The 25,025-nt window shown below is 44.6% G+C and overlaps 1 long non-coding RNA gene across 1 annotated transcript; it reads right to left on the reverse strand.

Moving 5' to 3' along the window:
* Positions 1–9,468: 9,468 nt before the first annotated feature.
* Positions 9,469–10,775, reverse strand: LOC106994269 (uncharacterized). Its single transcript, XR_001440797.3, has 3 exons — positions 10,638–10,775; positions 10,434–10,509; positions 9,469–9,638 (listed from the first exon to the last, which is right to left on the reverse strand). It is a non-coding gene; the product is annotated as an uncharacterized LOC106994269 (long non-coding RNA).
* Positions 10,776–25,025: the final 14,250 nt, after the last annotated feature.

The following is a 25,025-nucleotide window of genomic DNA, read 5'->3' on the forward strand; positions in this document are numbered from 1 at the left end:
TAAGTCATTCCGATTTCCTTGAAACGCTAATTCTAATCATAAACACACCATGTAAGTTTTACATCCTTGTCAATATGTTTCAATGAAATTAAACTAAACAGCTATGGACAAATCAGTTTAAACAGCTCTGTTTGCCCTAAATAAAGGTAATATATAACAGCAAATCATTTAAAAAAGGTCAAAATACATCCTCCCTATGCTTTACAAACTGTAATGTAACTGTTGTAAGGCAGGCTTCTTTTTTGTTGTTGTTTGCTGTTGTTGTTTGTTTGTTTTGAGACAGAGTCTTGCCCTGTTGCCCAGGCTGGAGTGTAGTGGCACAATGTCGGCTCGCTGAAACCTCCGCTTCTTGGGTTCAAGAGATTCTCCTGCCACAGCCTCCTGAGTGGCTGAGATTACAGGCATGTGCCACCATACCTGGCTAATTTTTGTATATTTATTAGAGATAGGTTTCACCATGTTGGCCAGGCTGGTCTCGAACTCCTGACCTCAGGTGATCCGCCTGCCTCGGCCTCCCAAAGCACCAGGATTACAGGCATGAGCCACCGCGTCCCACCACGGCAAACTTCTTACTACTTGGTTTGAAGTCTCCCGGATCAAGATCTATACTTTTTGTATGACAATAAACTTTAAAACTTTTTCTAACTTAATCTGATTTTATTTTAGACAGTTCTCCACAGATGCCGAGTAAAATAGAAGTTCTCTCATTAGGAATATACTCAGTATTAAAATATATACAAATATAAACGTACCATGCATTTTTTTTCCTATGGGAATTACATGGAAGATAATTCATTAGAATTCCTTTGTCTGTAACACATAAACCTATAGCTAATAATACAAATAGTTTGTACTTCAGTAGATGAAGTCACATGGTTTATACATCCTGACTGTCAATTAAAAATTTTTTTGGTCAACCTTGCTAGAGGAAAGTCTGAATTATCTTTCTAATCTCTCTACAGAAAAGGATATTACAAAATTATCATTACAAAAAATGGATAACGGCTGGGTGCAGTGGCTCACACCTGTATTCCCAGCACTTTGGGAGGTCAAGGTGGGTGGATCACTGGAGGTCAGGAGTTTGAGACCAATAGCGAAACCCCGTCTCTACCAAAAATACAAAAAACAATTAGCCAGGTGTGGTGGTTCACACCTGTAGTCCCAGCTACTCAGGGAGGCTGAGGCAGGAGAATCACTTGAACCCAGGATGCAGAGGTTGCAGTAGTCGAGATCGTGCCATTACACTTCAGCCTGGGGGACAGAGCAAGACTCCATCTCAAAAAAAAAAAAAAAAGAAAAGAAAGAAAATAAAATTTAAATTTAAAATGGATAACAAGTATGCAGCCAAAAAATTGAAGCTAAAAGTATTAGGGAAGCGTGTTAGGTACTTAGCTTATTAACATAGGTTTTCCTGGATTTTGTATATTATGCTACTTGTCAGATATTTCCAATCTGTAATTTGTTGTGATTTCTTTTCTTATTCTAAGTATTTATTTTCTTATCTAATTTATTTTAATATTTTCTATTCTTTTTTCTATAAAGTACACCCCAAATTATTTAAACTTCAGGCCCCACAAAACTTGGACCCATACCAGGTATTCACTATCAATTTAAAATTTGAACTTGTCAATCTCCCACATAAAGATTAGAACTAGTAGAGCAGGGTGATTTTTATAGTATACAGGGTTTTTTACACTAAGGACACTGACATCCAGATCAGCCCAGTAACCTGAGCTAATGAAAACTCTGGAAACAAAGCCCTGTCTCTAAATCCCCCATTAACTCCCTTTTAAACCTTTGTCTCTTTGGGGAATGGAAAACAAAAATAGGTTTTTCCCCAAAATCTTCCTAAGCCTCAGTCTGCTAATCCTCAAGTGCTGTCATTCTCCCAACATGCTCAAGGCCTCAGTGAACTTCTCATTTTACATCTTAAAAGTGGAGAATTAATTATAAGACTTCATTCACTCAGTGATGGAACCTCTGCTGAGTGACACACTTTGCAGTCTCATTTGGAGGGCTTGAAATTAACCCAGCATGTGCCACACAGCTCCTGAATTCTCAGGCTGCACAGCTGCTGTGCTGCTTTGGGTTTCATTACATGGGAGGCTTTTCCACCTGCTGGCTATGTCGCAAAACCCAATCTGTCCTAGCAAGACTTTTTTTGTTCAGTTATTGAAAGTTTTGTTTTTAGCTGTAAGCCAAAATCTATATGAAAACTTCAACAGACGAGGGGGGAGGGATTGCATTGGGAGTTATACCTGATGTAAATGACGAGTTGATGGGTGCTGATGAGTTGATGGGTGCAGCACACCAACATGGCACAAGTATACATATGTAACAAACCTGCACGTTATGCACATGTACCCTAGAACTTAAAGTATAATAAAAAAAAAAAAGAAAGAAAGAAAGAAAGAAAACCTCAACAGACAATAATAGCAGAGGTTGGCCAGGTGCAGTGGCTCATGCCTGTAATCCCAGCACTTTGGGAGGCTGAGGCGGGTGGATCACCTGAGGTCAGGAGTTTGAGACCAGCTTGACCAATATGGTGAAACCCCAACTCTACTAAAAATACAAAAATTAGCCCGGCATGGTGGCATGTGCCTGTAATCCCAGCTACTCAGGAGGCTAAGACAGGAGAATCGCTTGAACCAGGGAGGCGGAAGTTGCAGTGAGCTGAGATTGCACCACTGCATTCCAGCCTGGGTGACAGAGTGGGACTCTGTCTCAAAAAAATAAAAAATTATAGTAGAGGTTGTTGTTCTTCTTCTTTGCATTTGGAGAAAAAAAGTTCCCCTTATATTCCTGGCAACTACGGGAACGCATGGTTCAACTCTCCCTTGCAGAGAGAACTTGTTGCAGGGAGTATAGCTGGCTGTCAGCTGCTGCCCCCTCAGGATGCAAGGCAACTCACACAAGGCCATGCTCTCCCTGGGCTGTTCCCAGACAATGACTGGGCACAGTGGGATTTTAGAGCTAGGACATTCCTGCCCAATGCAGGATCCTCTAACAGGCAGTCTTTGCTCTGGGGTTCCCCATTGCTAGCCTAGACTTTCTCACAGTTGCAAACTCTCAAGTTCTTCCTACCCAATCTTTTCTCCTTCCCTTTCTCCTCTCCCAGGTGTCAGGCCAGTACTACAGTCTGATGACTCTCTGCACCTCCTCCTGCTCCTTCTTTCCTTTGTTCTTCTCAGATACTTCCCCCAGTGAATCTCTTGCACATCTAACTTCATCTTAGCATATATGTCTCCAAGGACTTAAACTGATACGCCATCTTAGAACTGTTAAATTATGTGAGTAAAAGGGAAAAAAATTAATGCTATCATTTTTTGCAAAGAAAGACAGAAAATAATATTTGTGGAGCATCTACTCTGTCAGGTATTGCTGGGCATTTTAAAATATATTGTCTCATTCAATTCATAAATGAGAGTTTTTTGTTTTGTTTTGTTTTGTTTTGTTTTTTTAAGATAGACTCTTGCTTTGTCACCCAGGCTGGAGTGCAAGTGGTACGATCTTGGCTCACTGCAACCTCCACTTTCTGAGGTCAAGCAATTCTTGTGCCTCCGCTACACAAGTAGCTGGGACTACAGGTGTGCACAACCACGCCCAGCTAATTTTTGTAATTTTAGTAGAGAGGGGGTTTCACCATGTTGGCCAGGCTGGTCTGGAACTCCTGACCTCAAGTGATCTGCCTACCTCAGCCTCCCAAAGTGCTGGGATTACAGACATGAGCCACTGTGCCTGGCCAATGGGAGCATTCTTATCCCTAGGATTTTAAAAATACAGGTGAAATTCTGGTTGGCAAAGTGACTGTGGATGCCCTGGGTATTTACAGAGCTGCCAGCCTGATTTAACTTTCTAGAGAAATTCTAGATTTGAAGTCACGAGGCAGTTTACATTCAGTTTTCCTGAGCTTAGGGGAAGGGCTAATAAATATGTTATTTTGTAGGTTGCATGGAAGGAAAACTATTACCTTTAGTGATCTTATATCCTTCCTAAACCCTAGCCCCTCTCAGATGAGAAATCTGCCCGGCGTTCTTTCCTCATTGACTGTCCACCACTCTGGTTCTGAGAATTCTCTGCCAAAGTCCAGACTGAGCCTGAATCTGCGTGGCGGAGTCTCAGTCTTTCCATTGTAGCTTCAAATCTGACAGCAAAAGTTGGATCAAATTGTGGCTGTAGAATATCATGGAATGGTTAAAGCAATGTTTGCAGCAACATTTATTTGGAACTCCCTAGCCTTTTATTATAAAAAGAATATAAAATCAAAAGAGTAAAAATATGGCTTAAAATGTTGGGTAGATACATTAATAATGATAGCACCAACTGCTAGAACATCCGCTGCCATCTCACTGCTTTCACCCAGCAGAAGCTTGTTTCTTGTTTTTGTGAAGCCCCATGGTAGTGGTGGCAGGGCAGATGGTGAGGTCCTGGGCCACATGCAGTCACTCAGAAACCCGGATCCACAGAGGCTCTGCCGTCTTCAATACATGGCATTTCCAAGATTGCCTTGGGTGTCAACATCCATGTTGTATAGGAGGAGAAGGGAGAGAAGAGCCTGCTTCTTCTTTGCTGCTCACATTACAGCCATGGACAGGAACCAGCCACACGGCCACACTTAGGTGCAAGGGTGGCTGGGAAAGAATGCGTCATGATGTGTGGGGGACAGTGGCCATCTCTGCCAAGCTGGCAATGTCACCTAGGGTGGCCACAATCTCAATTTGCTCAGAATTCTCCAGTTGGAGCACTGAAAGCCCCATGTCCTGGGAAACCCCCTCAGTCCCAGGCAAACGGGGACAGTTGTCATCCTATTAGTCAAAAATGAATTAACACTTTAAAATCATAATTTTTGGACAAAATTGGTTTCATATGAAATCAAGCATTTTGCAGATACAAAAACCTGAGTAAGTGATTGGAAAATTTTAAGAATTTATGAAAACAGTGACCAGCAAGTAAAAGAGTTACATTTGGCTGAAAGTAAATTGGAAATAAAATATTATAAAAAAAAAAAACTTCCAAAGCTATTGAAAATCTTCAATATGTGAGTACACGTGGACACAAGGAGTGGAACAACAGATACCAGGACTTCCTTGAGGGTGGAGCTGGGAGGAGGGTGAGGATGGAAAAACTCTTCATCGGGTGCTATGCTCACTACCTGGGTGACGAAATCAGTTGTACACCAAACCCCAGGGATTCACAAATTTGCCCATGTAACAAGCCTGCACATGTACCCCCTGAACTAAAATAAAAGTTGGAAGAAAAAAAATCTTCAATATGCGAGAAAATGAGCAAAAATGCTTAATAACACACACACACACAAAATTGCTGAACTGCCCATCTAGTAAAATAAAACCATCAATATCTGGAAAAAAAAACAGTACTATTCACTTTCCCCAAGACAATGTGTTATTTTAAATGACGTGTTTCAGCCAGTGTTTCCACCCATTTGTTTGATGCCCCCTCACCCCGTCCCTGCTCTGTGTTGACTGTAGAGTGGGTCCTGATTCTCTGAGAAGCCCTCCCAAACCAACCCACCCACAGGTGACCACTACCTGACCTCCTCCTCAGCTCCTTTTTGTTTTAACATCTTTAGTCAGCTTTGCCTCTCAAGGTCTCGTTCTCCTCACCTGCATTATCATTTCTCTCAAGCACAAAGGCAAAGTGTTTAAGTGTTTCCTTGGGGTGTACTCTCCTTCCCCACCCTCCAAAATGTCTCATTCCAAAAAGCAACACAAAGCAAAGAAAGTCTGAGAAGATCTAGTTCCCACATTCTCCCCAGAAGGAAGAGATGCTTCATTGAATACCCTGTTTCCCCCAACCCCTCTACACACACACACACACACACACACACACACACATATCAGAATTAATCTCTTCCTCCTGGCCGGGTGCGGTGGCTCACACCTGCAATCCCAGCACTTTGGGAGGCCAAGGCGGACGGATCACGAAGTCAGGAGATGGAGACCATCCTGGCTAACATGGTGAAACCCCGTCTCTACTAAATATACAAAATATTAGCCGGGCGAGGTGGCGGGCACCTGTAGTCCCAGCTACTCGGGAGGCTGAGGCAGGAGAATGGCGTGAACCCGGGAGGCGGAGCTTACAGTGAGCCGAGATCGTGCCCATGGACTCAAGCCTGGGTGACAGAGTGAGACTCTGTCTCAAAAAAAAACAACAACAACAACAAACAAACAAACAAAAAAATCTCCCTCCCAGATGCTTATACTCCCTTTGGGCTTCCTCTGAGTGCCTTTCATGGGCTGCCGGGAGCATGTGACTTCCCCTTTGCTACTCCTGAACTCCTTAAGGAATTCCACGTTGCACCTTACCCCTCTCAGGAGCTCAAAATGCATTGCATTGTGTTGAAGTTTGACTTGAAAATGCTAGATGAGGAATGGATCCACAAACTTTAGTCTCATGATAAAATAAAATTCTCTAGGGAGGTTGGAACAGCTATAGAATTTGCATTTAAACAATTTGGCAATTTCCGTGAGAAATTTGAGCTCTAGAAGGCCACATGGACAAATCCATAAATTCTGGCTCTCAGCTTCAGCTGCTGGGAACCATAAAATTTTCATTCTTGTTTGTGGCCTTTCAGTTTTCAGAGCACTGACTCCAGCTAAATTTCCCGGGCACTGGGGTTTATCTGCTTAGGTCATTGCTGATTTAAAGAAAGTGAGTGGGGCTGAACCAGCTTTTGCTTTTCACAGCTGTGAACCACAGCTGTGAATCGCCAGGGTGCTGAAATAACAGTACGGTACGCTAATCCAATCTGTGCTTTTCCTGGGGGCTGTCATTACTGCAAAATGAGGTGAGCTGGGTGGATGAAAAGCTCTAAGGTGGCTACAACACTGTACAGTTAGAAGTGATGCAAAACCATGTGTGGGGCTTCATGAAGGGTTGTGATCAGAGGAGAAGGTAGCTGGGGACCCAGGGGCTATTCTACTGTGACCACAATATGTGTTATACATACACACACACAGATATACACACACACACACTATAGCCTCTATACATACTAATATACCTACTATATACAGTGGTATGTGTATATATCAGTAATTACTTTGGCTACTACTGTAGTTAACTCCCTGCTGTATTGTCAATCTGTCCAGTGTTTGGCTCCCCTATTCCTACCACACTGGCCTCTTTCAGCACCTTGAGTGTGTCATGCTGCTCCCAGGCCAAATCGTATAGACAGGCCCCTTTCTTAAAGCCCATCTCGCCATGATGGGAGACAAGCCCCGCTTACAATACCAGGTGCCATAGTGATTGCTGGAGTGGTATCTCCATTACAAGCCCTTTTTGGTATATCAATGAATCTCACTGTTGTTGACTGAATTGTTTCCCTCCGAAATTCATATGTCACCCTCAGCACCTCAAAGTATGACTGTATTTGGAGATAGAGCCTTTAAAGAGGTGATGAAGTGAAAATGAGGTCATTAGGCTGGGGCCTAATCCAACATGACCAGTATCCTTATAAGAAGAGGAGATTAGGACAGGAGACAGGTACAGGGGAAAAGACCATGTGAGGACCCATTGAGAAGCCAGTCATCTAAAAGCCAGGGAGAGGGGCCTCAGAAGAAACCAACCCTGCTGATCAATCCACCTTGATCTTAGACTTCTAGCCTCCAGAACCGTGAGAAAATAAATTTCTGTTGTTTAAACCACCCCATCTATGGTATTTTGTTATGGCAGTCCAAGCAGACTAAGTAAGACGCTCATATAACATGGAACAGAATCCTCTCAAGACCTCTACTTGCACACAGCATTCCATGGCCCCAGCTTCCTACACTTGGCTCCACTGGGCTGAGGGACACTCTGCTGTTTTACCTTGGGCCAGCTAATCGGCCCCGGCAGATAATCCAGACTGGTTAATCTCCGGTACCTGGCAGCCCACTTCTGTTCAGTGACCAAATATTAAGAGGTAGGGGTTAATTGAGGCTCCCTTAATCCATGCTGACTGCCTGTCTCTGTGTCTACATGGTACCGAAGGTTAAAAAGTATTAAGAACCTTAACCATGAACTTGAGGTTCCAGGGTTACAGACTTGATGCCCAATCCTATCCTCAAACATAATACTTGCTTTCATCCCTGGAGCCAACTCATGGATCTGAAGTTTCTCAAAGAGAAAAGCTTGTCATAAGACTGGTCAGCTGTCTCATATCAAGGCCTTTTATGGGGATCAATCAATGATTATTCATCAGTTACCCCGGGCACTGTGGGAATTTCAAGGAAATATTATACTTGGCTCCTGTCCTCAACATGGTGACTGTATAGTTGGGATTGATGTGGTTTAAGATCTTCAAAAGTTAAACAAAAATAAAGGAGCTGAGTAACTAAGCAAAGATCAGAACTGAAGCCTGATTCTGTCTCTGGTTAGCTGTGTGATCAAAGCAAATTCTTCAACCTCTGAGTCTCAGGGGCCTTCCTTGGCCCAATGAGGATAAGAGAACCTTTCTCACAGGGTTATGGTGAGAATGAAATAAAACACCATACATAAGAAGTACCCAGGGCAGAAATGGTGGCTCACACCTATAATCCCAGTGCTTTGGGAAGCTGAAGTGGAGCATCACCTGAGGCCAAGAGTTCAAGATCAGCCTGGGCAACATAGCAAGACTCCGTATCTACAAAATAATTTTTAAATATAGCATGGCATGGTTGTGAGTCCCTGTAGTCTCAGCTACTCCGGAGGCCCAAGGGGAAGAATCTCTTGAGCCCAAGAGTTCAAGGTTACAGTGAGCTATGATTGCACTATTGCATTCCAGCCTGGGTGATAGATCAACATCCTGTCTCTAAAAAAAAAATTTAAAAAAAAAAGTGTTCAACTAAGTGTTTGGCACCTAGTAAGTGCTTCGTTTTAAAAAAAGAAAATCAACAAGTGCAGGCCGTGTATGCAACAGCAGTGAGTGGGGGATGGTCACAGGACCTTGTTCCTAGTATTCGCTCAGTATTTACTGGGAACTTAGTATGTGCTGGAAACCTAGCTCTGTGTTGGGAACACAAGAAAGACCTGGTCACAAGCTGCTCCCAGTCCGGTGGAGGCAGGCAGGTAAACAAGCAATAAGAGACCAGTACTGAGTAGGACTTGGGGTTTGTATAATCCTGACTCAGCAAGCCATTTACTGAAGAGGCTAAAATGAGCCCATGAGGCCAGGGATCATTTTGACACACATGCTCAGAAGGGTGTATTGAGGTTCCCACCTCACTTTGCAGTTTGGTGTTTTGTCTATAATGGCACCTTGGGGGTCTAATCTGGGCAAGGGCAAGACCTGAATTCAGGTGAAGATAGGTTGTAGTTTTCTGTGGTCCATCTGGATTGAGGTAGGGTCCCAAGCAGACCCAAGGGATTTCTGGAGTCATAGTCCAGCTCCTTGACAAGGGCTAGTGTACTAGTTGGTGTCCTCCAAACAGAACCAATAGGAGATATCTATCTATCTGTCTATCTATCTATACACACACACCCCTATTGAGAGACAGAGATTAAGAGATTTATTATAAGCTACTGGCTCACACAATTATGGAGGCTAAGTCACAAGATCTGCTGTCTGGAAGCTGGAGACCCAGGAAAGCCAGCAGTGTCGTTTGAAGGGCTGAGAGTGGGAGAGCTGATGGTATCGATTTTGGTCCAAATCTGAAGACCTGAGAAACAGGAGCACCGCAGGCTGGAGATCAATGTCCCAGCCCGAGCAGTCAGATGAAGAGCAACTTCAACCTTCCTCCATCTTTTTATGATTCAGGCTCACGATGCATTGGATGATACACACCCACGGTGGGGAGGGCCATCTGCTTTATGCAGTTCAACAGTTCCAATGCTAATCCCTCCTGGAGATGCCCTCACAGACACACCCAGAAAGAATGTTGAACCAGGTGTCTGGATATCTCATGCCCCAGGCAAGTTGACACACAAAATTAACCATCACAGCTAGGTAAACTGTCATCACTTAGACCAAGCACAGCCAGAATCCAAGGATAGTCACTATCTCAGAGAGGGGCCTGTACCTGAGATGGAAGCTTCAGAAACCCTAGGAACAAGGAGCATGTAACAGGAGGAGGGGAGGCATTAAAGACAGTGGTAGTTACTACTTAGTGGAGAATTTATTCTATGCCAAGTGCCTTCCAGGGGTCATCTCTCCTGAGCCTCACAGCAACCTCAAGGGGTAAGTCTTTATTACCCCTGTTTTACAGATGAGGAATCAGAGGCTTGGAGAAGTTAGGAAGCAACCCAAGATCTCATAGCTAGAGAGATCAGCAACCCAGCCCAGGCCCGATTGTGAAGTTCACATCTTTAACCTCTCCACCCCACTGCCTACAGGCGAAGCCCCTGGCATTCAGCAAACAAGGGCTCCGTCCAGCAACGCTCTCAGGATAACTAGAGCAAGACTAACTCAATTCCTTACCCACGGTGGAAGATAGATTCTTTCTGTATTTACTGACCTGGTCAGCACTGGCTTCTGAGCCAGGGAGGCAGAGTTCACAGGTGCCTTGCTTCAGTTACTTCTGCTGAGGAGGGCTGGGGGAGATAGCGGTTAAGACTAACAGCAATAATGGTAAGAAGTGAAAAATTCAGGGCCTACATTTCCTCCATTCAAATCTATAAAATAAACATTCGTATGGCAAACTGTGTTTTCTACTTCCTACCTGGATGCTTTGATAAACAAACTCTAAATTGTCTTCTTTTTCTCATGTTTAGGAATTTTCCAGTGCTTCACAGTCATTCTGATCATTCTTAATGATATGGTGAACTCTGAGTAGAAATGGCTTATGATTCTTCCTGCATGTCATCATCCATGTAGATTTCATGAAGAGTTTTTAGCTGGAAGAAGCAAGCCAGAGAATGCATCTCGTAGTACCAGTCACTAGAAATGTTTATTTCATAAGGAGAAGTGTAATGTTCACACCTATGACACCAGTTGAAGTGGGCTTCCTGCCAGGGGACAGCCAACAACGACCAACACAGTAGATGTGAGGATGTCCCGTATCCAGATACCAGATCTAGCCCCTATCTTTGGTACCAGAGGGAGGGACCCAGGCCCTCCCCTCAGTCATTGTGACTAGACTCCACTGGGACCTGCATTTGAGGGACTGTCCAAACCCCAGCAAGAAGGAAATCAAGGCTTAGGCCATGCTGGGGTTTCAGGCACAGGCACAGGGCGTGGGTATAGATAGAGCTAGCCCATAGCGGCACTGGAGTCAATCGATGGCCAGTGCAGGGCAGCATGGCAGGACTCAACACCCAATTCCAGAGATAAGACAGCAGATCTGCAGCAGAGTCTGGACGGCATGGAGTAAGCCAGGTGTGCCTGGAACAATGGCCAGAGGAGACAGGTGCATGGGCCAGGCTCTTTACAGCAACACCCTCACTGCCCACATGAGGCTCCAGGCTGGAGAAGAGAGGCCTGTGAGGAAAGCCCCCTTGTTTACACACATCCCAAAGCAGCTCCCTGGCTCTCCCAGCAGGGCTGGACATTGCGGCCGCTTTGCAGCAATCCTTGGTGTTCCTTGGCTGGTAGAGACATTGCCCCACCTCTGCCTTCATCTTCTCGTAGCCTGCCCCCATGTACTATCCCTGAGTTTCCCCTTCTTATGAGGACACCAGCCATATGGGATTAGGGTCAGCCCCAGTGACCTCATCTTAACTTGACCACATCTGCAAAGACCCTGTTTCCAAATAAGAGCACATACGGAGGTGCGAGGGGTTAGGACCTCAACATATCTTTTCACGGGGGGCGATACAGTTTAAGCCATAACCCCCCTCTTTACCATGCCTTTGAGCAATTGTTGTTTCTCAAACCCAGCTCCCATTAGGTATTGAAAAATACCCATGTCTCTATCGCATCCGCAGAGATTCTGACTCAGTTGAGCTTGGATGGGGCCCAGGTATCAGCAGTTTCTAAACGTTCCTCCAGGGGACCCAAAAGCACAGCAGGTTTGTGTACCTCCATCCTGGGGGTGAAACAAGGTGAGCAGCCAGAGACAGCAGGGCAGAGTCACCAGCGGGAGAACTGAGCCCATGCTGGCAGGGGCTAGCAGCCTTGGGGAGAGCACTTGGATTAAAATCATCAGCTCTTTGGAGCAATATTAAATGATGGCTCTCAGTATCTTGGGATGAGGGAGTCCAGGGCTTTTTGGGCTTTCGAATCACTAAATAAAAAAGGCATAACTAATCTTTCTCTCCATGAAGATCCATTTGCCTGGGCCAACCCTGAGGAGAGTCCTGGTGTTTTTAGAGCATACAATTGCCTGCCAAGCTAAAAAGCCAAGGGTTTTAAGTCAAGCTGAATATTACAGAGAAGACTGAGGCTGGCTAACCTTGCTGCAAGGTAAAACAGGAGATCACAGCCATATGTCATCCAAGCAAGAGAAAAAGCAATGAAAATCTACACTCATGTGGCAAGCTCTTTCAACAGTCAGAGGCCTGATTATGTGCCAGTCAAAATAATTTTGCTCTATTTTTAAACACTGTTGACATGAAAACTGAATTAATAGGGGCTCAAATTTGAAGGGAGAAAAAGGCACCAAAATTCATAATAAACTGACAAGCTAATGAATGTATCTGAACAGAGGAAGGAAACCATAGAAACAGATTGGAAATCATGTGGATTTCATTCATATGAGGGAGAAAGCAATTGAAATATTCTCGTGCAAAATAATTAAATTTCTAATGCACCCAGAATGCAAGTTGTTCCAGCTCCCTGCTGAGTCCCATGGGAGATGCTTAACATTGCCTCCTGACCAATAAGAATGTCTAAAATGCATTCTGACAATGTTTTAGAAGAAAGAAAAGACACACATGCAATTGGATCATTGTCACTGAGCCTCCGTGGGCCTGAGCTTACAAGACCCTCAAATTCAGGTCCCAGTGGAGTCTAGTCACACCGACTGAGGGGTGGGCACTGTGGTGAGGATCGGGCCCACCCTGGCCTTTTCTTTCTCCCTGTGCCCTCCATCTCAAGCTCCAGCCTGGGCAGGTTCGTATTATACCCTGGGAATAACCAGGCCCCAGGGATGCTAAAGCCAGGATGTCTAGCCCATGTCAGAGCGGGTGGGTGGCACAAGACTTTAGCTTCCCTTCCATCATACCCCAGAGGCAGCTGCCAGCCTGGCCCCTGCTGAAAGCCACCTCCATGTCCAAGCCGAGGTGAGCAGGTGGTCTTAGAAGAATCACAAATTTTATAAGACTGAGAATGTAGATGTAATTTGGCTAAATCAACTTTTAGACAAGGTTTTCCAGAAGTACCTGAAATTAGCTCTAAAAGATATATTATTTTTGTTTTACAAATTCACGTTGGCTGGTATTAGTTAATATTATTTTGGTTACAAATAACAAAAACTCACTTAATGAGGGAAAAAAGAACTTTTTGGAAGGAGAATCTCAGAGAATTGGAAGGAGAGTTGAATAACTGGGGTTCAGAAAGGAATCCGTGACAGCTTGGGGCCCATAGTAGGAGACTCAGGTACTTCGCCCACTCCCAGCCTTTGGGTTTCTTACTTCTAATCAAGAGAGAAAAGCCTGTAAGGCAGTGTGGGCCAGGTGCTGTCTCCTGGCCAATTATCTAGGCCAGGGTTGCTGTGTAACAAGGTACAAACCTGGCTACCAGGGCCTGCCCCTGTCGATCTGAGCAGGCAATGGAAGGGCCTCTGCAGTTACCTCAACTGCTGTCTACCAGCCAGTAGGGGCTGGGAGAAAGCTGAGCGTGCCATATGCATTTATGCCCTTGGTCATGCCTGAGTTCTCTGCCTGGTGTGTGCCCTTGCCTCCCCACCCACTGCCAATCCTTCGCAGCAACTCCCGGGTGAACCCTGGTCCTGTCCCTCCAAGTCAGAACGAAGCGATTCTCCTTGAGGCTCCCGCAGGCCTTGCTTCTGCCCCTCCTGAGCACTAAGGACAGCCCTGTCTCACCCTTCTACATGCTCTTCTGCAGGCTGTCCTGTCCCTTTAGATTTACCCCCAACCCAGTCTCCACCTGCTCCATCCCACATGCAGCTCTGACGAGGGCACTCTACAGATCAGACACTTGAGGGATGGGATGCACTTTCCCTCTAAGAAAATAAGACCCCTCTCCCACCAAGCCCTTGCCTTGTCTAACATCCCCTCCCCTCCTGGAAACCGTTTCTTCCCAGCACTTGCTCTGCTGACATTAGGCACCCCTGCTCTAGGGCCCCAGGCATGGCTCCAACAGCACACTCGCCACATGATGGAAATGCAGTCTCCCTCCCGCTCAGACTTGATGCTACATGTGATTGCTTGATTTTTAAAACTCACTTGCACTTAGCCTAAGGCCTTCGCCCAAAATCTGTGCTGAAAAGGTAATAATTTTGGATGAACGGATGAATGAATTAATATATGCATGAGTGAATTAATATTTCTTGTTATAGTTAACTGATTTCAGGCTCTCTTCTCCACAAAGATGCTAAGTTTTCCAGATCAGACATGGTGTCTGAGTCAAATTCATTTTCAGTTTATACATACTAAGGAGTCCAGCAGTGCTTGTTCCTGTCCCCTTTCCACACGACTCCCTTTGTTGTGCCTTCAGCCCTGGAGCACTCCATAAATATTAGATGAAAGGATACTCTTCTGAGATTCTGTGACTGGTGCAGATGTGGCTTGTGTCCTTGAGGATAGGTCTGGGCTGGGAGCCCTTGCCTAATGCCAGATAGAAACAGCCTACGTGCTAGTATTAAAACTCCACAGTCATTCAGCTGGAGATTTTCCCTTAAGTCACAGTCATAGGTTCAGGAAATCCTTGATCACAACTTACCCAGGGAGGTGTTCGAATGTTCCCTCCCTTACCCCATACGGAGCAAGAACTGAGACTCAGGAGTCAGGGAACTGGGCCAGAGTCTCACCCTCTGCAGGACTTTGTCCGCACCTCCAGTTACTGTTCTCATCGCACCTGTCCTTTCCCTGCCATAACAGTAATTACATTGCTCTCCACACTATGATTCATGTGCTGACTATATGCCCACAGGACAGTGACTCCCTGTGCGGACAGGGATTATGCGCATCCTCTTCCCTGCCAACTCTCAGCACCATGCCTGGTACATGGAGATACTCAGGAAATATCTGTTTAATAAGCGAAAAAGAAGGAAGGAAAGACAGAAAGGCACAATGAGGGCAGAGGATGGACAGACCAACGGAGAGACAGAGGGGCAGAGAGAAGGCAGGCAAGAAGGAAGGAAGGAAATTTTTCTTACCTCAGTTTCCTCATCTGTGAAAATGAGCCAACAATTTCTGTCTCCCAGGGTTGCTAGGATGGTTAAACACATTGACTATTTTCTCCTTCTTCTATCTTCCTGTAACCGTTGTATGCACTATAATTACAAAACTTAACACAGATATTTGTTTGCACATCTGTCTCGCTGTTAAACTGTGAGCTTCTCTAGGCACGGGCTGTTTCTTCTTTCACTGGGTAAGCCCTGCATCAGCTGCTGGCACCCGGCACACAGTAAGCTCTTAGCACCACCTGTGTGCTTCCTGCCTTCTCCAGAGTACTGAGGCCTGCCAGGCACTCGCCCCAGGGGACCTGGCTGAGGCAGCCAACCCAGATGTCCACCCAGCACCCACCCTCCCACCGTGCCCCCACCAGCCCAGCTCCGTAGCCTCGGCTTCCTCCCTTAATGAACAGAGATGAACTGAATACCCTGCCCAGGCCTGCAGAGGGGCGCGCAATAGGAGAAGCAAAATGTGAGACCAGTGGGGAATCAGAACAGTGTTGTTGTTGTGGTAAGAACAAAGTGCCAGGACTCATGGGCCCACCTGCTATTTTGCATAAATTTGCATCCCAGACTCAGCAAGTTCTTCTCAAGCTTATTGTGCTGTCAAAGCACCCCTCACTGGTGGGCGTGGCCAGCCTCACTCTCACCCGGGGATTTCAGACCAGAGGGCCCTGCGGCTACCTCCAGTGCTTGGCTCACTCAGCCCTGACGCCCAGTGCTGTGGCTGTGGCCGTCCCTAGTAGGTGGAGGACTTCCCAGAACCGGCAGTGAGTTATGTTTCTCCAGGTTTACCTGGAGAAACCTTCCTATTGATGGCAGGTTTCGCCCTTGTTCAAACAAGTTTGCATTCCCAGCTTTTACAACAAGTAACAGCAGGATCGATTGGTCCCCCAGGTTTCAGGGGCATGGAGAAGGATCCGGAGGTTTCAGAAACTGAGATTCACCACCTGCACCATCCTTGCTATGATGGTTAATTTTATGTGCCAACTTTGCTGGACCATGAGGTGACCAGAGAGTTGGTCAGACATTTACTCTGAGTGTGTCTGTGAAGGTGTTTCTGGATGAGATGAACGTTTGAATTGGTTGATTATGGAAAGCAGACTGCCCTCCCGCATGTGGGTGGCCCTCCTCTCCTTTGGAAATCCTGAATAGAATAAAAGTTTGAGTAGGAGGGAACTTCAGCCTGAGTGCCTTGAGTTGGGACACTGAGATATTGGTGGTTTTCTGCCTTTGGACTCAAACTGAAACATTGGCTCTCTTCTCGGTCTCAAGACTGACATCCTTCAGACTGGAACTGCACCATTGGCTCTCCTTGGTCTCCAGCTGGCTGACTGCAGGTCTTGGGACTTCTCAGCCTACATAATCATATGAATCATATGATCCAATTCCTTCTCTCTCTCTCTCTCTCTCTCTCTCTCTCTCTCTCTCTCTCTAGCTCTCACTCTCTCTTCTGTGCTGTGTGTGTGTGTGTGTGCGCGCGCGCGCGTGGGTTGGTTCTATTTCTACGGAGAGCCATCTGTAATACACTTGCTGGGGAGAACATAGTGTGGTTATGGACAACAGGCTCAGGCCTGCCTTCCTGCCTTTCTGCATTCTCCTGAGGGTGCCACCACCCCACTGCCACCAGAGTCAGTGCTAGAGCACAGACACATGCATACCTTTGCACACACATACTTGTCCCCAGCCCTTCCCCCTCAACTCAAATTTCTTTCTTCCTCTGAAAGGGACAGCTTTCCAACAATACCCAACAAATATCACTGGATGAGGGGAATTTTAAGGACTTGTGGTTTTTCTCCTTTATATTGTTCTACTTTGTTCAAATATTTTTCTTTTTTTTTTATATGATGTTTGTTTGTTGAGACAGAGTTTGACTTTGTGCCCAGGTTGGAGTGCAGTGATGCGATTTCGACTCACTGTAACCTCCGCCTCCTGGGTTCAAGTAATTCTTGTGCCTCAGGCTTACGAGTATCTGGGACTACAGGCATGCAGCACCACGCCCAGCTAATGTTCATATTTTTGGTAGAGACGGGGGTTTCTCCATGTTGGCCAGGCTGGTCTCAAACTCTTGGCCTTAAGTGATTCCTCCAACGCTGCCTCCCAAAGTATTGAGATTAAAGGCATGAGCCACTGCACCCAGTCAAAAATATTTTTCAAATGACCACAAGGAACATTTACCTGACAGGATCGTTATAAAGATTAAATGAGATAATACTTGTAAAAGGCTTTGTGCAGCATTTCTCAATAAAAGTAGGCTCTTATTTTAGAAATCTAACTAAAAATAATAATACAGTTATGCACTGCCCAATAACATTTCAGTCAATGACAGACCACATACACGACAGTAGTCCTATGAGATTGTAATGGAGTTGAAACACTCCCGGCATCTAGTGATGTCATAGCCATCATAACATCACAGCATAACTCATTACTCTCATGTTTGTAGTAGTGCTGGTGTAAGCCAATCTGCTGTGCTGCCAGTCATATAAAAGTATAGCACATGCAATTATGAACAGTATGTAATACTTGATAATAAATTACTCTATTTCTAGTTTATGTATTTACTATACTGTACTTTTCATCCTTATTTTAGAGTGTACTCCTTCTACTCATGAAGAAAACAAGTTAGCCAGGTATAGCGGCCCATGCCTGTAGTCCCAGCCAGTCATGAGGCGGGAAGATCACTTGAGCCCAGGAAATGGAGGCCAATTTGGGTAATCTGGACAAGATACTGTCTCTACAAAAAGAAAACGTTTTTAAAGTCTATAAAACAGCCTTTGTCAGGTCCTTGAGGAGGTATCCAGAGGAAGGCATTGTTGTGATAGGAGGTGACAGCTCCATGCATGTTGTGGCCCCTGAAGACCTTCCAGTGGGACGAGACGTGGAGGAGGAAGACAGTGATATTGATGATCCTGACCCTGTGTAGGCTAAGGCTAATTGCAGGTGTTTATATCTTATATTTTTACAAAAATAATTTAGAGAGTAAAAAAAAATTTAAATAGAAAAAAGCATGTAGAATAAGGACATAAAGAAAATATGTTTGTATAGCTCTACAATGTATTTGTGTTTTAAAATAAGTGTTATTGCAAAAGAGTCAAAAGTAAAACAAAATTTAAGTTTATATAGTCAAAAAATTACAGGAAGCTAAAGTTAATTTATTATTGAAGATAGAAAAATATTTTCTAAATGGAGTGTAGCCTACGGGTACAGTGTTTACAAAGTCTACAGTAGTGTACAGTAATGTCTTAGGCCGTCACATTCCTTCGCCACTCACTCACTGACTCACCCAGAGTAAATTCCAGCCCTGCAAGCTCCATGCATGGTAAGTGCCCTGTACAGGTGCACCATTTTAAAATCTTTTATGCTGTATTTTTATTATGCCTTTTCTATGTTCATATTTGTTTAGGCACACAAATACTTCCCGTTGGGTTACAATTGTGTACAGCATTCAGTAGAGTAGCATGCTGTTCAGGTTTGTAGCCTAGGAGCAATAGGCTACACCATCTAGCCTGGGTGTAGAGTAGGCTCTACCATCTCGGTTTGTGTAAGTGCACTTTGTGAAGTTTGCACAATGATGAAATTGCCTAACAGTGCATTTCTCAGAACTTATCCTTGTTAAAGTGATGCATGATAGTATAAGTTTAAAGAACTTCAGGATTTACAAAGAACTTTCATATACATGATTTCACTTAAACACAAACTTGAGGCACACTTTTTATTTCTGGTTTACAGATTAGGAAACTGAGGCCCAAAGACATTAAAAAGACAGGGCCCAGGCAATTCAGCAAGGAGCAATGTGGCAGGGTCGGGATTAAGTTGTGGGACATGATGGGGCTCCTGCTCACTGACTTGACTTGTGGGGCCCCAGTGCAAATCCCCTGCTCCGTCAGCTCCTGCCACCTTAGTGGCACCACAGCGCACACCTGAGTCTCTCTGAAAAAGAAGCCCAGCATTCCCTGGCACTTTTCCCTGACTCTGGGCTCCCAGTTAACTCCTGAGTTTAGAAACCAGGCATTAGTTCCCCTAATCCCTACAAGCCCCTCCCACTCTGTGGAATCTGGATAAACCCCAGGCCTGAGAGATGCAGGAGGGAGGCACCTTCCCCAGTGTGACTGGCAGGATGCAAAGCCCCAGGGCTAGCATGGGACAGGAGGCTGCCTCTGGCAGGCAGGCAGGCAACCATCTCACAGCTGCCCCACCCGGCTGCTGGGCCAGTCCCCTTGAGCCTGGGATGAGGAGCCACAAATCCCCACTTTAACATGAATTCACCCAGGGCAAAGCTTCCTAAGTCTTTATTTTTTTCTGATTTGTACAATGGTTCAAATATCTGCTGTTTTCTTATCTCACAGGGAAAAAGGTTTTGAGTAAAAAATAAGATCTATGTGATACTGTAAACTCCTTGGCATGGAGAGTGGGATGATAAAGTGTCTGTTAAAAAGGCTACTGTCCCTTTCTTTGATTGATTCATTCATTTGTTCAATAACAAAGAATTAAGCACCTTCCATATGCCAGACTCTATTCTCAGAATTGGGAATACAGCTATGAACAAGAAAAAACTCCCCTCATCCTCATGGAGTATAATGTCCAGAAAATTCAAACCCCAAGCCACCAACAGTCAGTACAGTCAGAGCTCCATTATTCCTCTGAGTCTTTTCTACAGCATTTTTTCAATGGAGTGTTCCCAAATGAAAGCAGTGCTGCCCTGCTTCTAGGATGACAAGCCCGGTGTATTGGAAAATACAAATTAATCTCAATACACATTGAAACAAATAATAGGTACCAAGGGTAGTTCACTATCTAGTCTGTGATATGCAAAGTGAATTTTTGTAAAGGATATCTCATCCTACATTTTAACAGGCATAAATAAAAACCTGTTTGCTGTGCTTAAAACTGGTAAACAAGCTTTTCCACCAAAAAGATTCCTTTGCTTATAAACATGTTTTTCTCAAAAGTAGTTAAAATTATAAACGTGTTTACCCCATTCCCAATAAACATATGGCTACCTCCTTCAAAAGTGATAAACAGCTCTACCCCAAAGTCATAAACATGTTTTGGACTGTACAGAAAATTTATGGCATAAATTGGTAAGTTGTGATATAACTTGGAAACCACATATATAGGCAATGATGTAGTGGCTTAGGTAATTTTGGAGTACAACCAATATGGTAGATCCAACCACAAACCATTAAACTATGAGCAAGTTCAGAGTTTCCAGGCTCTGCGGTTAACACAGAGACCCGCTGCCAGACTGTGTGAGTGTTGATAACCCCCTACATCTTCCCGGTGTGTGCTGAGCTGGCTGCAGTTCACCACATGCCACCCATAAGGGACTCTGCCCAGGAGAAGATGGAGACCAAGATCTCTGCCAGTGGAGACCACTGGATGCATCAACCAAGAATGAGTGGCAGCCAAAGCCAAGGGGAAGATGGGCCACTCCCTGACAGGTGGCATATGCATTCCCCACTCAGCTCCCTCTTGCTGGCTCACAGGTGCCCCTTGGCTTGTTGAAGGAAATAAATAACTGAACCCTGTTTAAACTAGGCGGTGTTTTTGTGTCTGATGGTTCCCACTCATTGACATTCTTTTTAAAATCCTTTTTATTTTTATTTTTAGAGATGGGGTCTTGTTCTGTAGCAGACTGGAGAGCAGTGGCACAATCATAGCTCACTGCAGTAGCGAGCTCCTGGGCTCAGGCAATCCTCCCACCTAGGCCTCCCAAGCAGCTGGAACTACAGGCGTGCATACCACTCCTTGGCATGCTAACTCTAGGCTCTAGCTTTGACTAAAGGTATAATTCCTCAGAATAAAAAACCCATTTATACTACTGTGTGCATTGCCAATCCCAACAAAGAGGTTCTGGGAAGCCCACCATTCTTGAAATTTTCCATCTTTTATAAACAATCAGCTTTGGGCTCTGTTGGCGTGTAGCTGCTCCAAGGTGTAACACAGCGGGCCCTGAAGGTGGAACATTTTGCTCAAGGTAAGAACCCTGGGAGAGCCCCTGACTTGTCCACCAAGACCTCCATCCCTCATACCCTTGTCTAAGAGGCGAGCAGGACCAACGGTTTTCATCACCCGAAAGGGCAATCCACCAGCCTCCCAGGGAGGCCTCACTGTCTTCCATCAGCAACCTAGCTCTGACACCCTGCTTCTCAATTGGCTTGCTGGGTTCAGAGCACTGGGCACCAAGTCTGCGTTTTGGTGTCATTGCTATTCACACAGACATTGTGTCCAGGTTCCTGCATCCAGAAACATTCCAGAACAGTGCCAGCCTTTGTGGTTTCTCTGTGCTGCCTCTCCCACAGGACTCACTTCCCTCCAACCAAACCACATCACCATCACTCTTGTGACAAAAATAGAAATAACAAAGTTTAGAAATCTTAATCTCACAGCCTCCCACCTCCTCCCACCTCTGATCTCCTGTGGGGCATGTTCGCAGAATGTGTGTGCCGCAATTCTGCCTCTGCTTTTAAATTATCCTCCTTACCTTGTCCCTTAGGCCCTGATGCACTGTTCCAGGAATGGCCTGGAAAATGGAGGTGCAGCCTCCCTGGTACCCCAAGGGCAGAGCACGTCACACATCACAGTGCCAGGGGCCCACTTTCATTTGCAAAATGCTTTAAAACCAACTGTTGCTCTCTCCACCTCCTCCTTATCTTATTTCCCTCCTTTCCCAACTAAAAAACAAAACAAAACAAAACAAAAAATGGTCACCTTGCTTTATCTTCAACTTGAACTAGAATGGATCGTGTTGATGTATCAACATGGCATCCTGTCCCCAGGCTCTTCCCTGAAGTCTGCAGGGTCTGCCAGAGACCATGTGCCCCTCTCCCTCAGCCCTAATCTCTCCCTCAAGCAGAATTTGTTTAAAGCCACTATTGAAAGACTCACGGAATTCCCCCAGCCTTGCTGTTCTCACTCCCACTCATGAACTCCTGTGCAGCTTCATAGTGGCTCGTGATCTGTTTTCTGAGATTGTGACCTCAATGTGACCAGGAACAAATGTTTCTGATGTGTTTGGCTTGGGCCATAGCGTGTGGGAAATGAAAAGGATATACAGGAATACCAGCCAATGCAGTGGCTGACCTCAGCCCATGGCATCGCCTGGGAGCTCCCTCTCTGGGCTTCGGAGCTTCAGGGCCACCTGGGCATGCTTGTGACCTGTCAGTTTCTCCACTGTGTAATAACTCCACCAGGCGGCTTGCCCACATGCTGCCCAGCGTGTTGTCCAGTAGCCAGTGGAGTCCTATACTTTGTGGATTCACAGGAGGTCACGGAGTTTTCAGAGCTGAGCCAAAGGGCCCTTATGAAATAGTTCAGGCTACTTCAGGGATGGCAAATATGTTTCTTCTCACACACCAACTTTGACATATTGGAAGTGGCTCCCAGGTGCTACTGAGAAGAATTGCAGGTCATGGCCGAGCTCACTGGGAAGGACGATCATAACAAATCAGGGATGCCCCCACTCCTTGGAGAGAAGGAAAAACACATGCCCTGTGCCTACGGCCCCTGGGCTGCTTTTTCCTACTAACCAAGCTTGCCAATTTCTGAAGAGTGAGGCTGGCTTAGCGAGGACCAGCCTCACCTGTCTTGTTATCCAGCCTGGGTGCTAGGGAGAAAAATAGGGGATAACCCTAACTCTCCTTTTTTTTTTCTTCACTTTTAAAATCTAACTGTATAAAAGGCATCAAAGTGCAAATCATACAGAAATATATGAAAAAAATGGGATGGAAAGCACGACTTAAAAAACCAGAATATACCAAGTTTGATATATTTTTTCCATTTTCAACCTTAGTTACTTTCTGCTGAATTTTTTTCTGTTTTTAGGATTACTTGCCAAGCTAAATAATAATTGCTTTGAACTCATACCAAGGCCTTATTTGGAGCCAGAAAGTGTTTGAGGCAGAAGTGCTATTCACACTGGTTCACACAAATTCATCAATATCATGATGAGCCCTGAGCATGTGTCCCCAGCATTTGTAATGTCCCCGAAACACTTCTGCTATGGTCCTCCAAATTCATATGTTGAAACTTTATAGGAGGTGATTAAGAATTGAGGGCAGAGCCCTCATGAATGAGATTAGTGTCCGTATGAAAGGGCTCAAAGGAACTAGCTAGGCTTTTGTATCTCTTCTGCCATGTGGAGACACCTAGACACAATCATCTATGAGGAATGGGCCCTCACCAGACACCAAATTGGCCAATATCTTGATCTTGATCTTGATCTTGGACTTCCCAGCCTCCAGAACTGTGAGCAATACATTCATTTTGTTTATAAATTACCCAGTTTATGGTAGTTTGTTATAGCAGCAGGAGCAAAGACACCTTCCATCTCTTTGCCTTATTACTTAAGTCTTTTACTTATAGTTCACAGCATGTGGCTTCTCACACCACATCTACACTTTAAACTTCTCACAACCACAAATCCACTCTTTCTAATCAGGACCAAAATATGAGAATTTTAAAAATCACCATGCATGCCTCTAACATCTGCCCAACACTTTCTCTGATTTAGTGACATCCACCCTTCAAGACTGTCAACCAACCACCTGTTGATCTTATCACCTAAATTTCATTGACACTTGGCAGACATTTACCAGTTTACATTCTATAAATGTTAATAGAAATAAGTAATTCGTTAAGAGTTGAAAAGACTAGCCACAAACTGGGAGAAAAAAAATTTTAAAACCACCTACCTGAAAAAGGATATACATCCAAAATATACAAAGAATGCCTGAAACTCAACAATAAGAAAACAAACAACTCAATTAAAAAGTGGACAAAAGATCTGAACAAACATCTAACCAAAGAAGATATACAGATGGTAAATATGCATATGCAAAGATGTTGTCCCTCACATCATCTGGGAATTGCAAGTTGAAACAACGATGAGATACCACTACACACATATTAAAATGGCTAAAATACAAAACACCGACCACACCAAATGATAACGAGGATGGGGAACAACAGAAACTCCTATTCATTGCTGGTAGGAATGCAAAAAGGCACAGCCACTGTAGAAGACCGATGGGCCATTTATTACAAAGCTAAGCATAGTCTTACCATAAAGTCAAGCAACTGACTCTTAAGTATTTATCCAATTGAATTGAATACACAAAAACCTGCACACAAATGTTTATAGTAGCTTTCTTCATAATTGCCAAAACTTGGAAGCAACCAAAATGTCATTCAATAGGTGAATGAATAAATGAACTATAGTACATCCATATAATAGACTATTACTCAGTGATAAAAAGAAATGAGGTATCAAGCCTCAAAAACACATGGAAGAAACTTAAATGCATTTTGCTAAGTGAAAGAGACCAGTCTGAAAAGGCAACATACTGTATGATTCCAACTAAATGACATTCTGGAACAGGCAAAACTATAGAGACAGTAAAAAGGTCAGTGGTTCCCGGGATTGAGGGAAAGGGAGGAGGGAAGAATTAATGTATGGAGCACAGAGCAATTTTAGGGCAATGAAACTATTCTGTATGTTACTATCATGGTGGACACATGACATTATGTATTTGACGAAAGTCATAGAACTGTACAACAGAGTAAGCCCTGATGTAAACTGTTGACTCTATTTGACAATGTATCAATTATAACAAATATACCAAAATGCAATATGTTAATAATTGGGGAAACTGGGGACAGGGAAGAGGGGGTTTATGGGAACTCCATGCTTTCTACTCAATTTTTCTGGAAACCTAGCACTGCTCTTAAAACAGTCTATTAATAATAAAAAGAACATGGCAATAAGAGCACGAAGCATGGAAATTTAGTCAAGAATATACACAAGATCTC

The sequence above is a fragment of the Macaca mulatta genome, chromosome 17 (assembly GCF_049350105.2).
Source record: "Macaca mulatta isolate MMU2019108-1 chromosome 17, T2T-MMU8v2.0, whole genome shotgun sequence".
Lineage (NCBI taxonomy): Eukaryota > Metazoa > Chordata > Mammalia > Primates > Cercopithecidae > Macaca > Macaca mulatta.